Consider the following 15,364-nt stretch of genomic DNA (forward strand, 5'->3'; position numbering starts at 1 on the left):
ACAGGTGGAACACTCCTCCTGGGTCCTGGTTTCCTGCGTCCTTTCCTCAAGCACAAGTCTTGGGATGAACAGAGTGATTGCATTTTTATTTCTCATTGAAATTTTTCTCCTGTCCCCAAATGAAAACTCAGAAAGTTCTGATGAGTCTTCCACTCACTGTTGGCAATATATCTTGTCACCTGAAGTCACCGAGCACAGTCTTGGTTCCATGAGAACGCTCAGTCGTGTGTGTCAAGTCCAACCCTGCCTTTGATTTAGAGGTAAATCTCCTCCACGTTCCCTTCCAGGGCCAGCTTCAGGGCTGGCCTTGTCTTGGACAGCGGGTAGAATTGTGCTTTTCTTTCTCTCTTCTTCCTTTGCCCTCGGATTACCGAGAGCAGCTCCAGGGCTGGGCAAGGACAAGGAAAAGAGGCAGTAGGAATGGAAAGGTCTTCGTAAATACCCTCACAGCCAGCCTGCACTCGGTGGGGGGCAGGCACTGAAAGCCCATTAGGCAGCAGGCCTCTTTCACACTTTCTTAGAGACCCAGTCATTATGGGGGTGCGGTGGGGAGTCATTGGCAGGGGGGAGGGGGGAGAAGGTGTCTGGCTCACCTGCTGATTGCAATCAAGCCTGAGGTCACCACTGGCTGGGTGGCCCCATAGGAAGCCTGAAGCTTCCTTTCTGCTGAAGTCCATCATTCTGCACCCTGTCTCTTCAGAGGGGTCCTCATCTGGAAAAGGTCATCACTGTACCCGCAAAGCCTAGGAATAAGACCCACACACCCTTCTTTGTCCCCACTTGTCCCCCATGGCCACTGCCCCTCTAAAGTCCCTGAGTTTCAGGTCCCCTTAGCCTCTGCTAGGAAGGGAGCAATGGGTTTTTTTCTACATGCAACAGTCTCTCTCCTCTCTCTCTGCTGGCAGCCACACTCCCTCTCCGTTAACTTTCTCAGGCCTCTGTCAGGCACTAGCCTGACGGGCCTCCAAGGGCCAGGGGACTTAGGTCAAGCTCTCCAGCGCACTGAAACCACGTTCTGTAGGCTTGAAGCGATCGCCCTCCATCCCCGCTGCAGCTCTTTCCAGATTCAAGCTCCCTCTCCTGAATTTCTTTGACACTGACGGTGAACAACTGCATCTCGGTTTCTCTCTGCACCGTGTCAAGTATCTGATATCTCTTTGTCTGACTGAGAGCCTTGGCTCCAGTGAACTCTTTCCCAGGCTCCTGATTCGCCATCCGGAGAGGCCCCTCCTGATTGGCGGAGCCCGGCTCCCACCGAACCCCTGCCGCGGGGAATCTCACAGGCTCCCCGAGTCCCCCTGAGGGGCTGAGGATGCAGACAGAGCAGCCAAGTCACAAGGAGAGAATTCCCTCCTCCCTCCCCCAGTCCTGGGAATCGGGCTGCAGTTGTTTCTCTTAACGCACGGTGGGGACCTGAGAGGTGGAGGGGGGAAGTTCCCCAGGAGCCCTGTTACAGCAAACCACCTTTCCGCTCTGTGATAGGGCAGCAAGCATGAAGAGGAAAAAGTTTACATTACGGAAACATAATAGACCCAGTGCCTCTCCCTCACCCTGATTACATCTTCTAACCCTGGAGAGGGCCAGAGGGTTCAGAGGGGAATGAAAAACCAACCATGACCGCCCCCCACCCCCCCCCCCCCCGCCAGAACCACCACCAAAAGAAGGTGGTTTCAGGAAGACCTTCTGTACCAGCCCTGGTGGCCGCTTCTCATGACCTTCTGGTCCTCGCATCTCAGCTCTCTGGCAGTCTGCAACAATAATGAGTATTTTTCAGTTTTGGGAGCCCTGCTGAGTAAACAGTGCCCAAGATCACATCTTTTTTTTTTTTCCCCCCCTCACCCATCTGAGACCATGGATGACTGTATTTCTCACATGTACTGTCTGACTTCTGGACAACTGAAACCCCATCATCCCACCACCCCCGCCCCAAGCCAGAGCATCTGGCCAGTACACAGAGGCACTGGGGTGGAACCTGCCATCTCCCTCCTACAACTAAGCCTGTTCCCTCGAACCTTTAGGCTGCCAGGAAGAAAGACTATGAAAACAGTGGTTCCCAGGTCTTTGGAGCTTACAGACCAAAACTATGTTTTAAGAATGATCAGAAAGCTATTTTCAGGGTAAAGATATTGAAGACAAAAGAAACCTAAAAAACGAACATCTCCTCGACCATCATTTCATGAAGGAAAGGACATTTTAGCATACACACACATGTACATACACACACACACAAAATAAGAAGGAAACTAATCTTGGAATAAATGTGAGTGAGTGAAAGTCACTAGTCGTCTCTGAGTCTTTGCGACCCCATGGACTGTATAGTATAGAATTCTCTAGGCCAGAATACTGGAGTGGGTAGCCTTTCCCTTCTTTAAGGGATCTTCCCAGCCTAAGGATCGAACCCAGGTCTCCCGCATTGCAAGCGGATTTTTTTTACCAACTGAGCTATCAGGGAAGCCCTTGGAATAAATGGTAGCCCTTTAAGTTAAATACATTAGATTTTTATATGAAAACTACGAATATTGTCCTTACTTTTCTCATTTTCTTGGCGTCCCATGGAAACCCCACGGTAGCCTGTTCCTTGGATTAGAGCTGGGAAAGCGAGAGCTCAGGTTACTGAGTCAGTCACAAGGTAAAGAAAGGCTCATGTATGCAAACAGCTACATCTCACTGCTTTTACTAACACTCATGCCTGGTGGCCTCGTTCTTGCTGGACACTAGATATTTTTTGGGGTATACACTGCTCTCTGACTTCAAGGGATTATATACTTGAGTGAAGGGTATGGAAAATGTCACGTCCTCAAAGAGGTCCTCCCAGATCACCCCATCTAAAGTGGCAGCAAAGACATGCCTCATAACCCCATCCCTTGGACTCCATCAGTAATTCTCTAACATGTCACCTTTTCTTTTTCTTCCGTAATCTAATCTTAAATGGAAATTACTCAGCTTCTATCTTTGCATCCTCCTTTGTGGTCCATCTCACCCTTCTAGAATGTAAGCCCCAAGGCTGCAGGAACCTTTTCTGCCTTACTCACCACTGGAGATTCCACACAAAGGTACAGAGGGCTCCCCAGGGCAGTGGTGTGGGATCCTGGGTTGGGGTGTGGGAGTGGGACACAGCCACCCATTGTCCTAGGCTCCTCACACTATATGCAACCTCTTCAGATCTCTTAGTGATCAGGTGACATGATTGGAGGCGTCTTACTATGAATGACTGTTCTGACTTCTGAATTAATGGAATTAACAAAATAAAATGGAACAGCAGTGATTCTTTAAAGGAGAAAACTAAGTCTGCTTTCTACCATTTACCTCCTTTGCTGAAGGCATGGAGATTGCTGGAAGGTCATGGGGAATATTTAGAACTGAAACTTCAAAGGCTCCTCATTGCCCTTCCCCAGCAGAAATCAGCAGTCCCCATAAATCACGCTCGCTGGTGGCAGCAGGAGGCTCTCAAATCCCCTCACCAGGTCGCCCCTGGAAATGGCAGGGGAGGTCCCGGGCAGGACCAGGGCCTGACGTTAACATCCCAGTGCCTGGCCAGGAGGCAGGTGCAGGGCTCACTCAGCGTGGGGCTGGGAGCTGTGTAATTGCTTCTCAGGAGGTCCCGGCAGCTTCAGGAAAGTAGTTGTGGGCTCCCTCCACTGTGTGTAGCTTCAGGAAGGCAGGCCAGGGCGAAGCTCAGCACAGCTCCCTGGATGTCAGGAGCCAGGGAGTGAGCTCTGCATCTGGGGGAGAAGCTAGTCATATGATTAATATGTCAAGTTAACCTTAGCAAATGTGCTTTGAATTTCCCATGTGCTGTGTGCGTGCATCAGAAATGCTCATAACGGTTGTGTGAAATAGATGTGGTCATTACCTCGTCTTCACGCATGAGAACACTAGAGCTCAGAGGGGTTAGGTGGCTTGCCTGAGGTCACACTGCTGACATATGATGTCGCCAGGACTTGCATCCAGGTCTGCCCCGCCCCCAGCACACACAGGCCTCTGTGCTTCTGCCCCGAGCGCACCTCCCATTCACTGAAATGCGCCGTGGTTTGGAGACAAGCCCCAGAGCTCCGTGGCCAAATCCGGAGGTTGGAGTGACAATAGTAATAAATGGCAGCCACTCAGCTCTGCTATGGGTCAGGCGCTGTGCAGGACCTTTCTGCACATCAACTCAGTTAATCCTCACAACTCTGAAGGGCTTCCCAGGTGGCGCTAGTGGTAAAGAACATGCCTGCCAATGCAGCAGATATAAGAGACGAAGGTTCAGTCCCTGGGTTGGGAAGATCCCCTGGAGAAGGGAATGGTTACCCACTCCAGTATTCTTGCCTGGAGAATCCCATGGACAGAGGAGCCTGGAGGGCTACAGTCCATGTGGTCGCAAAGAATGGGACATAACTGAAGCAACTTAGCACACACCCACATACAACTCTGAAAGGTGGGCTGTTATTATATCTTTGCCATTATGCTGATGAGAAACAGGCTCAGAGAGTTTAAATGAACCTCCCAGGTCCCATAGCCGTGAAGCAATGGATTCACAATTTGGACCCAGCTTTGCCTATCCTGAAGTTACCGTAGCTCAGACAGTAAAGAATCTGCCTGCAATGTGGGAGACCTGGGTTCAATCCCTGGGTAGGGAAGATCCCCTTGGAGAAGGGAATGGCAATTCACTCCAGTATCCTTTCCTAGAGAGTTCCATTGGCAGAGGAGCCTGGTGGGCTACACAGTCCCTGGGGTTGCAGAGTCAGACACAACTAAGCGACTACACTTTGCCTGACTTCAGTGCTCCTTTGAAAGCATCATCCTGTGGGACACAATTCATTCAACAAGTACTTGTGGAACACCTTTTCTATGCCAGGCACTGTTCTAGAAGGTAGGGATTAGCACTAAATGGGGGATACAAAGCCCTTGCCTTCATGGGGCTCACATTCTGGTGGAGGAAACAGACCATAAACATAGAAAGAAATACGTGTTTTTTTGGCTATAAGTTATTAAAGACAAGAGGGTCTATTTGGACCCTGGCCCCCTCTGAGTGGAGACTGTAGGTGAGCAGAGCAGCAGGGGACCAGTTAAGAAGTGATGGCAATAATCCAGGTAAAATATAAGGAAGGCTTGGATCAGGATGGTGGTAGTGGATCAGCAGGGGATGTTTTCATTCCCTTTGAGGCCAATCAGCAAAACTGGTTGATAGATTGGATATAGATTGGGAAAGAAATCAAGGAGTCAAGGGTGACGCCAAGATTTCTGCCTGAACAGCTGGAGAGATGGAATTACCAGTTGCTGAGATGGAGAAGATGGGAAGGTCAGGAATTCAATTTTATTATTTGTGTTTGAGATGTTTATTCCCCATCCAAGGAGAGATGTTGAAAAGCCATTGTGATTTATGAGCGTAGAACTGAAGGGGTGTTCTGTGCTAAAAATGTATCATATTTCATCAAATAGAAGATGTCATTGACTGTAAGACCATCATTTTTTTTAAGGCACTACTAAGAAAGAGTGCTATCTTAGTTTATTAGTGTGTCTTAATTAGTGCATCCTATTAGTGTGTCCCACCTTCAGAGATATTAAAATAAGTGTTTTAAAATCAATGGGGTGTAGTTGGTTTGGGAGCTGCTACTGTATAGATGATAGAGGGTGGTGACAGGTGATCACCATGGCAGTGATAGAGGAGAGAGGAGAAAGGGCAATATAAGGACTGAGCTCTCGAATAGCAAAGCAGGGATGCTCACCACCCAGTTCCAGACAAAAGCAATGTCAGGAAGTTAATGTTCTTTTTCAGAGGCAGATGTCATGATGTGCCTCCCTGTGGGGCTTCAGTCTGAGGATTCAGAATTCAGGGGTGGCTGGCTGGCATTGCAAGCACATCACCTGGCCCTGCTACATGGTGTTGTTCAAAAAGGGCCAAACCTTTGGGCTCATCTGGGTTCAAATCTGAGCTCAGTTTCTTCATCAGTAATATGTGCATATAATGTCTGTTACATCACTTTGCCAACAAAGGTCTATATAGTCAAAGCTATGGTTTTTCCAGTGGTCATGTATGGTTGTGAGAGTTGGACCATAAAGAAGGCTGAGCACTGAAGAAATGATGCTTTCAAACTGTGGTGCTGGAGAATACTCTTGAGAGTCCCTTGGACTGCAAGAAGATCCAACCAGTTCATCCTAAAGTAAATCAATCCTGAATGTTAATTGGAGGGACTGATGCTAAAGCTGAAGCTCCAATACTTTGGCCAACTGATGCGAGAAGCTGACTCATTAGAAAAGACCCTGATGCTGGGAAAGATTGAAGGCAGGAGGAGAAGGGGACTACAGAGGATGAGATGGTTGGATGGCATCACCGACTCAATGGACATGAGTTTGGGTAAACTCCAGGAGATGGTGAAGGACCGGGAAACCTGGTGTCCTGCAGTCCGTGGGATTGCCAAGAGTTGGACATGACGGAGCGACTAAACAGCTACTCCCTTCAAGACCCAGAAAGCAGACCAATCTCTTCTTTCTCTGGGCCACAGTTTCTTCATCTAAATAATTAAGAGTATCAATAGGGTAATCTTTAAGCCCTCTTCTAACTCAGGCATTATGATAATAATACTGACTGCAGTACTTTGAACATCTACAGGGTGATTTATGTAATCATTAATCAATATAAGCAACCATGTGGGTACTATTATTCCCATTTTATTTCCACTCCCAAATGAGGCAACTGAGACCAAAAAGGGGACAGGCCATTCACAATGGTGGAGCCAGACTGCAAAGCAGGGTGTTTAAGGCCACGGGCACTGGATTCCACCAAGCCCCCTGACTCTTCCTGCTGGGACTGATGTGTGGTTCTTAGTGGCATCATCACCAGAGACCAAGGGCCACCCCTCTGCATAATATGACAAGGGTCATTCAGGGTGTTGCCCCCCCATAAACAGGAAATGTGATTTGTCTCAGTAGCTCTCATGTGCTCATGGAAATGGAATGGCTCCTGGAAAGATCGCTAGAAAGAGGGGCAACTGATGTCGAGTGTAGAGGTGACTCATACCCAACCCTATGGACTTGGCGTCCAGTGTTCTTTCGGACCACATTTTTGCAAGTCAAGGGTGAGTATCCAAGTATCACAAAAACTGGTGCTGAATGGGCCTCCTGTGACTGGGGAGGGGGCTGGTGAAAGCTGCCCAGCCGTCTCTGGTATCAGGAGAAAGTTTCCTGAGCAGAAAGTGGGAGGAAAAAGGTGGATTTGAGTGGGTTTGAGTGATGGGACAGAGTTAGCTCTTGGCCAAGGCCTAATCATGGAGCTGACCGGTCAATTGCTATCAACCTTTCAATAGGATTATAGTGTAGACCAGGGTTTCATAACTTCAGCAGTATTGGCATTTTGACCCGATGAATGTCCATGATAGGGAACTGTCTATGTCTTGCAGGGTGTTTAGCAGCATCTGAGGCTGCTACCCACTAACACTAGTGTCAGCCTCCCAAGCCCAGGAATGTGTGTATGTGCTCATTCACGTCCAGCTCTTTGTGAACCCATGTTCCCTGCTGTATCTGCAGTGCCAGCTTTGGTGAGTGGCTAATGGTTGGTTGAGTGACTTTGGTGAACAGTTGTGCCAGTTGCTGTGCTGGGGCTGAGGATGCCAAGGTAAATAGCATGGTCTCTGACTCCTGGTAACTCGGTGCCTCATGAGGGAGACCAGCAGAGGAGGTGAGGATGGGGAAGTAGGGGAGCAGAGAAAGGAAGCAGGTGAGGAAAGAACTCCGGTGGGTGGTTAGGGGAAAGGTGGAGTGCACAGCATCTCCAGAGGCATGAACATCTAGCGGATCAGGGATGAGCCCAGTGGACGGGGAAGGAGCATTGGCGCTGCAGGAGCACCAGGGCTCCATCTGAAGCAGCAGGAGATGATGGTGACGGAGTACAGGCCAACTCTGAGAGGCCTGAGTCCCGTGCGATGAGACACCATCTCTTTGGGTTGTTGTGATCGTGATTGCAGGCTTAGTACAATGCTTGGCACATAGTAAGTACTCCGTGAAGCATCACTATTCCTATTGGTGTGGTGAACAAGGAGCTGTTGGAGGTTTTTGAGACAAATGAGGGATGTGATAGTATTAGCATTTTAGCGAGATCATTGGGGCAGTGGTGTAGAGGGCGGCTTGCCGGTGGCCTTGGAAAAAGCAGATGAAAAGGAATCGGGAGGACAGTTCAGAGGCTGCTAGAATGAAAAGGGAGTCAGGGGGCATGGGTCCCAGAATCTGGGGCGTGTGCTGTGGTGGGAAACGTGGCCATACTTTGCTCCTCCAAGCAAGGTCGCAGGGGCTGGAGGAGGAGCCGCCAAGACTGACAGTCAGGTGGGCCGGGGGGCAGTGCGGCTCAGCCTGACCCGGTTCACTCAGCAGCTCACAGCGCCCCTGGAAGATGCAGCCAACTCTGCATTTCAGACAGCTCTCGGGGTGAGGAGGAGGGCTTGCCATTTGTATCGGGTGATATACTTTTAATTAAAATCATAATCATTTGAGCATTCTCTAAAGTTTTACTTTGGGAATTTGCCTTCTTACGAGCTCTGCCCTAATTAGTATTCTCTTTATCCCTTATTAATAAATTATATATTAACAGTTTCATCTACCTCCTTTGATCACAGAATCTCATGATTCCTGAGTCAGATTCCTCTCTCTGTTGACATTTTGGGTGAAGTGGGGCCAACCAGGCCTGTATGGAGGGTTGAGAATTAGAATTCTCAGTTAATTTCCAGTAACACAGGGATCCATCTTCTTCCTGCTCACCTGAGATCCTAGCGAGCACACAACATATGCGTCTTCTGAGGTCAAGATTACGGGACCCCTTAGGGGCAGACCTTTGGAGGAAGCCCCTGGAATTAGGTAGACAAGCCTGAGGCAGTGGTCACACATGTATTAATACCCAGAACCATAATTGGGAAAATAGAAGTGGAAAAGCTGATGGGTTAGCCCACAGACTTCACCCCAGGCTCAGAAAGATTAAGTAACTTGATTATAGTCACAAATTCAGGTCAGTAAAGCTTAGGGAGTCAATGGGGACTAACGTTTATTGGGCAGTTATTATGTGCTAAATTCTATGTGAGGTGCTTTATGTGCCTGGTACCTGTTAATATTCCAAGCCAGCTAATGAGGTGTAGGCAGTTTGATCTCCCATCTCTGGAAGAGAAAAGCAACTCAGTGAAGTTAACCAGCTTCTGTCCATCCACCCGCTAGAAAGAGACCCAGCTGGTATTCAGGTAAAGGTCTGTTCATTTTCAAAAACCTCTCTCTGCTGACTGCACTATCTGGATTACAACCAAGGCATACCAGCTTGAGGCCCGCTGCCTTTTTGTCTGAGGCCCCCTCTGGAGGGTGTGTTAAGCCCTTGCTATTCAAACTATAGTCCAGGGATCAGTGGCAGCAGCTCACTTGGGTTTAAGTTATAAATGCAGAATCTTAGGCCTCAGTTCACATATACAAATCAGAATCTGCACTTTTACAAGATTCCCAGGACATGACAATATCCATTAAATTTGGGAAACAAAATGGAATTTGATGTTTGTTTAGCATCATCTACTAATCCTCATGAACTTTCCAAGGTCAATGCTACTCCTCATAAATAGATATAGAGACGTTAAGTGACTTGTCCCAAGTCTTTTACCCAATTAGTAGCAGAATCCAGTTATAGTCCCTAGCCTTGACCCTGAACTGGAGTTCTAGGAGCTGAGGTTCCATAGTCTCAGGTTGATATTCTTGGGTTTCAGGAAGATAATAATGGAGATTGGGAGCCATTATTAGCATTCCCTAAAACCCAGTGTGTATCTTCTACTTCATCCTAGTCAGACCACAGGGACATGAACTTGGACACAAGCATCTTTGCTTTTGGCAAGAATTATAATTGGCCTGCATGCAAACTAGTTATTTTCTGGAGAGCAAGGGTTTGGACTGGCAATGATATGTGACTTTGATTAATGTAGAATAGTAGAGTTTAAAATATGTAATAGTCAGTCCTAAAGGCAATCAGCCCTGAATATTCACTGGAAGGACTGATGCTGAAGCTGAAGCTCCAGTACTTTGGCTACTGATGCCAAGAGCCAACTCACTGGAAAAGACCCTGATGCTGGGAAAGATTGAAGGCAGGAGGAGAAGGGGACGACAGAGGATGAGATGGTTGGATGGCATCACCGACTCAATGGACATGAGTTTGAGCAGGCTCTGGAAGTTGGTGATGGACAGGGAAGCCTGGTGTGTTGCAGTCCATGGGGTTGCAAACAGTCGGACAGGATTGAGTGACTGAACAACAGCAACAAATATAAGATAGAGACATTAATTACCTTTCAAAAATTCAACTTGTTTAGGAGTCAATGGCTTTAACCTTATAGTCCACAGTGGGAAGGAGATTACAAAAGGGGTCCCTTTGAGCCTAGTAACTTCTCATTTGTGTTGAAGAAATCCAGAGGAACAACATCAATAATCATCAGAGAAATACAAATCAAAACAGCAATGGCATATCACATCCTACCCATTAGCATGTTTTTGTTGTTGTTGATCAGTTGCTAAGTTGTGTCCAACTCTTTGTTGGTCTTTGGTCAACAGCCAAGTGGGCTTTGTCTTTTCCTCCTGCTCTTAATGCTTTCTGGATATGATCACCTTACTGTCCATTTCCAGAGTGACTTTTCCTAGTTCTGGACATAAGCTCACAGGTATATCAGATCTAGTCCAAGTGTCTTTTCAAGTCAAGCAGACCTGGGTTCAAGTCCTGGCTCTGCCACTTTCTGTGTGATCTGAGTTATTCAATTTTCCTAAGCTTCAATTTCTATATCCATGAGGTGAACCTGCCTTGTAGGTTGTTGTGAAGATAGATAGGTGAAATATATATGGAGGAATTGGTCTAGAGATTACATTTTGTAGGGAAAGCACCTGAGTTCTAGAGGAATGAGCAGTGTGCCCTGGTAATAAGGGTGCAGGGAGCAGGAGGGCCAGAACCCAGCCCTGGGTCCCTTGCCTCACTGCATCTTCTGCAACACCTGTGCTCTAGGTGTGATGAGCAAATGCCACATGGAAAGCAGCTCAGACCAGTAGAATCTCTCAGTTTGCTTTTTGTTCCCTTATCTTTAAATATCATTGACACTGGAAGGGCTGTGATGAGGTCCAATAACCTGGCCAAGCTGTGACATCTCTAGAGCGGCCTGGCCCAGAAGGCTGTCATCATCATTTAGCTAGCTGCAACATGATCTCTTCCGAGAGGCCTCCCCTGACCAATGAAATTTGGAAGATCTCTGCTCATATTCTTGTACATCCCTCTGTTTTGTTTTCAAATTATAACTCATCTTTTGTGCTTTCATGCCATGCTCTATGTAAGTTTGTATTTTACTTATCTACATATCTTTTTGAAATTAACCCTTTTATTTATTTTGCTGGAGTACAGGTGCTTTACAATGTTGTGTTTAAAAAAAAAAAACTTACTTATTTTTTTGCCTGTGCGGGGTCTTCGTTGCTATGCAGGCTTTTCTCTGGTTGCGGTGGTCAGCAGCCAGTCTCCAGTTGTGGTGCTTGGGCTTCTCATTGTGGTGCCTTCTGTTGTTGTGGAGCACAGCCTCTAGGGTGTGAGGGCTTCAGTAGTGCATCGCATGCGTTCAGTAGTTGTGGCTTCTTCGTGGTTTAGAGTGCAGGGCTTAATAGTTGTGGTACACAGGCCTAGTTGCTCCAAGGCATCTGGGATCTTCCCAGATAGGGGATCAAACCCATGTCTCCTGCATTGGCAGGTGAATTCTTCACCACCACTTTTATTTAAGAGTAATTATAGATTTACATAAGATATAATACAGGGGGATCCTTTGTACTCTTCATCCAGTTTCCCCCATGGTAATATCTTTCAAAACTGTAGTGTAGTATAACAAGCAAGACATTGACATTGTTTATCTTTAAAATTTTCTTTTTACTAGAAATTCAGTTCAGTTCAGTCATCCAGTCATGTCCGACTCTTTGCATCCCCATCGACTGCAGCATACCAGGCCTCCTTGTCCATCACCAACTCCCTGAGCTTACTCAAACTCATGTCCATAGAGTTGGTGATGCCATCCAACCATCTCATCCTCTGTCATCCCCTTCTCCTCACGCCTTCAATCTTTCCCAGCATCAGGGTCTTTTCCAATGAGTCAGTTCTTCACATGAGGTGGCCAAAGTATTGGAGTTTCAGCTTCAGCATCAGTCCATCCAATGAATATTCAGGACTGATCTCCTTTAGGATGGACTGGTTGGATCTCTTTGCAGTCCAAGGGACTCTCAAGAGTCTTCTCCAACAACAACATGTAAATCCATGGCTGATTCATATCAATGTATGACAAAACCCACTGGAAAAAAAAAAATAAAAATAATTAAAAAAAAAAATAAAAGCAAAAAAAAAAAAACATCAATTCTTCGGTGCTCAGCTTTCTTTATAGTCCAACTCTCACGTCCATGCATGACTACTGGAAAAACCACAGCTTTGACTAGACAGACCTTTGTTGGCAAAGTAATGTCTCTTGCTTTTTAATATGCTGTCTAGGTTGGTCATAAGGACCACTAAATCAGGAGCTTTGTCTCATTTGACACAAAATTCCCAATATCTAGAATAGTGCCTAGGATGTAGTAGGTGGTTAATTACTGTTTGCTAAGTGTGTGAGTAAAAATTATAGTGCAAGAACTGCTAAGTGTGTGAGTAAAAATTGTAGTGCAAGAACCTGGTGTCATTTTCCATTGCTTCCCCTCCTTGCAATCTCTAAATAGCTCTGTGATGCCCAGGCAGCTTTTACTCTGCAAAGTCATGGTTTTCTCCAAATTCTGTGAACTGAATCTCATTAAATCACTTAGAGCAATGGTTTTTAAACTAGGAGTACTTGAAGATTTTCCCAGGGGTATGTATGCATGAACAGTTTGAAAGGAATAAATTTTTAGACACTCAACTTGTTTTCCAACAACTTTCCAGTATTGATCTGCCCCAAAAGATCTACCCAATGAAAGTTCAAAGGCTCTTCTTCCATTTAATGAGAAGGAGACCTCTTCCTTATATCAGATCTTACTAGGATGATTTGCCCTGGGATTTTAAACCATCCAAATGTCAAAGGGATAAATTGAAATATTAATTTGAAGTAAGCCACCTTTAATGATTAAATGACTGAGGTACTAAGGTACATAAATGACTAAGTGACTAAGCCACCTTCAATAACTAAGGTACCTTAAACACACAGGGCATCCTATCTTTTCCCAAATTGTGCATATTTCTGTTACAGACAAAGGTTGGCACAGGGCTTCCCTGGTAGCTCAGATGGCAGAGAATCTGCTTGCAGTGTGGGAGACCTGGTTTCGATCCCTGGGTTGGGAAGATCCCCTGGAGGAGGGCATGGCAACCGACTTCAGTATTCCTTCCTGGAGAATCCCCATGGACAGGGGAGCCTAGTAGGCTACAGTTCATGGGGTTGCAAAGAGTCAGACATGACTGAGTGACTAAGCGAAGCACAGGGCTTGTGTTGGGATGCTCTGAATCCAAAACAGACAAAGCTGCATAGGTTGATGATGTTAATCTTCTTAAGGTGCTTAGAATATTTTTCAGGACTACCATTTTTTTCCAAGGGATTTTCCAGGTGGCTCAGTAGTAAAGAATACGTCTGCCAATGCAGGAGGCGTAGGTTCAGTCCCTGGGTTGGAAAGATCCCCTGGAGAAGGAAATGGCAACCCCATCCAGTATTCTTGCCTGGGAAATCCCATGGACAGAGGAGCTTAGAGTCCATGGAGTCGCAAAAGAGTCAGACATGACTTAGTGACTAAACAACATTTTTTTTCAAGCTATATTGGTAAAAACCCATGGATAAAATTTATATGTGATCTCTTTCTGATTTGATGTGCTTTATTCCATTCATTATTTTTAAGTCACACCAGGGGTTTTATTCAAATTGTACTTAATCCTAATTTTATTTAATCTTATGAAATGTATGCTATTTTGTGCTTCTTATTAACATAGAGTAAATATTGTGCATGCATGACGACAACTTTTAGATGATCAGTTTAACAAGGAGCCCGTGTCTTTTCAACCTTCTTTTGTGGGGATGGGAACAAGAAGATTGAAGATGACTGAGACAACACAGCCATTTGGAAAGCCATTATCAGCTGCCATTTTGATTCAAGATCTAATGTCATGGGCATTTTGAAGCCTTTTCATTGCATCCCAAATCTGATGCAGTCTACTCCCTGAAAAGTTATCAAGAGGCAGCCAGGCTACAAATGCTCAGGGTTGAATAGTTCTCTTGAAAGAGGCCTCACTGTGTCCAGCTGATAATCAAACGAATGGCTGCCCTGAGATAGGTCGCCAATGGGGACCCACGGCTCCCCCATCCCTTATCCAAGCCTGGGCTCTGTTTCCCTCCCGATAGGGGCACATAATCCCATCAGCGCCAATGGGAGTTATGTGCCTGCTTTGCCAGAGACAATAGGCTGTCTGAGAGGGACAATTGTTCCCAGCAACTGAGGGGGTAAACACGATTGGCTGTTCCCAGACACTATCCAGGAAGGGTCTGGCTGAGCCCCCAAAGCCCTTTCTTTGTTAGGTTGCCGAGCCAGAGGACTCAGCCTGCCTCTTCTCCCTCAGCTCAATTTCAGTTCAGTCCTGTCCAACTCTTTGTGACCCCATGGACTGCAGCACACCACACTCCCCTGTCCATTACCAACTCCCAGAACTTGCTCAAACTCATGTCCGTCGAGTCAGTGATGCCATCCACCGTCTCATCCTCTGTTGTCCCCTTCTCCCTCAGAGGCTGCCATTCCCCACCTTCAGAGACAACCCATCCCTGGGGCATCTCCCAACGGCCTCAGCCAGACTGCTTGCAGAGGCCTTCCTGGCTTCTCTCCTCCCTCCTTCTAAAGATAGGCCCAAGGACCCTTGTCTAGTTCATTCTTCACAATGAAATCATAACAGTATCAGAAATAAGAATTGTATTTATTGAGCATTTATTATTTCCCTAGGCTGTAAGTGCTTTAGACACATTGGTACACTTAACTATGAATCTTCATGGCAATACTGTAGGATAAATATAATCATTCCCATTTATTAAAGCAAAAAGAGCCTCAAGGAAGTCAGACATCTAGTAAATTACAGAACCTGGATTCAATCCCACAGGCTCTATCAGGCTTTGGAGCTCGGGGTTTGGTTTCCCAAACCAGTGTTTGGGAATGCCAGTGTTTCCCAAAATGTGCCTGCTTCAGGATACTCTGAGATAAATCCTGGGAAAGGCTCTAAAGTATTTCTGCTCACTGCACCCCAGTCCCTTTCTTGGAGAATCCCAATGCCCTTTAGTTTATCACCAATTCTGGTGTGTCCTACAGGAAGTGAACTTGCTTACTTGTTTAATTCAATATTTCCCAAGTGGTTGTCCTTTTTTGCACAAGG

The sequence above is a fragment of the Dama dama genome, chromosome 2 (assembly GCF_033118175.1).
Source record: "Dama dama isolate Ldn47 chromosome 2, ASM3311817v1, whole genome shotgun sequence".
In the NCBI taxonomy this organism is placed as follows: domain Eukaryota; kingdom Metazoa; phylum Chordata; class Mammalia; order Artiodactyla; family Cervidae; genus Dama; species Dama dama.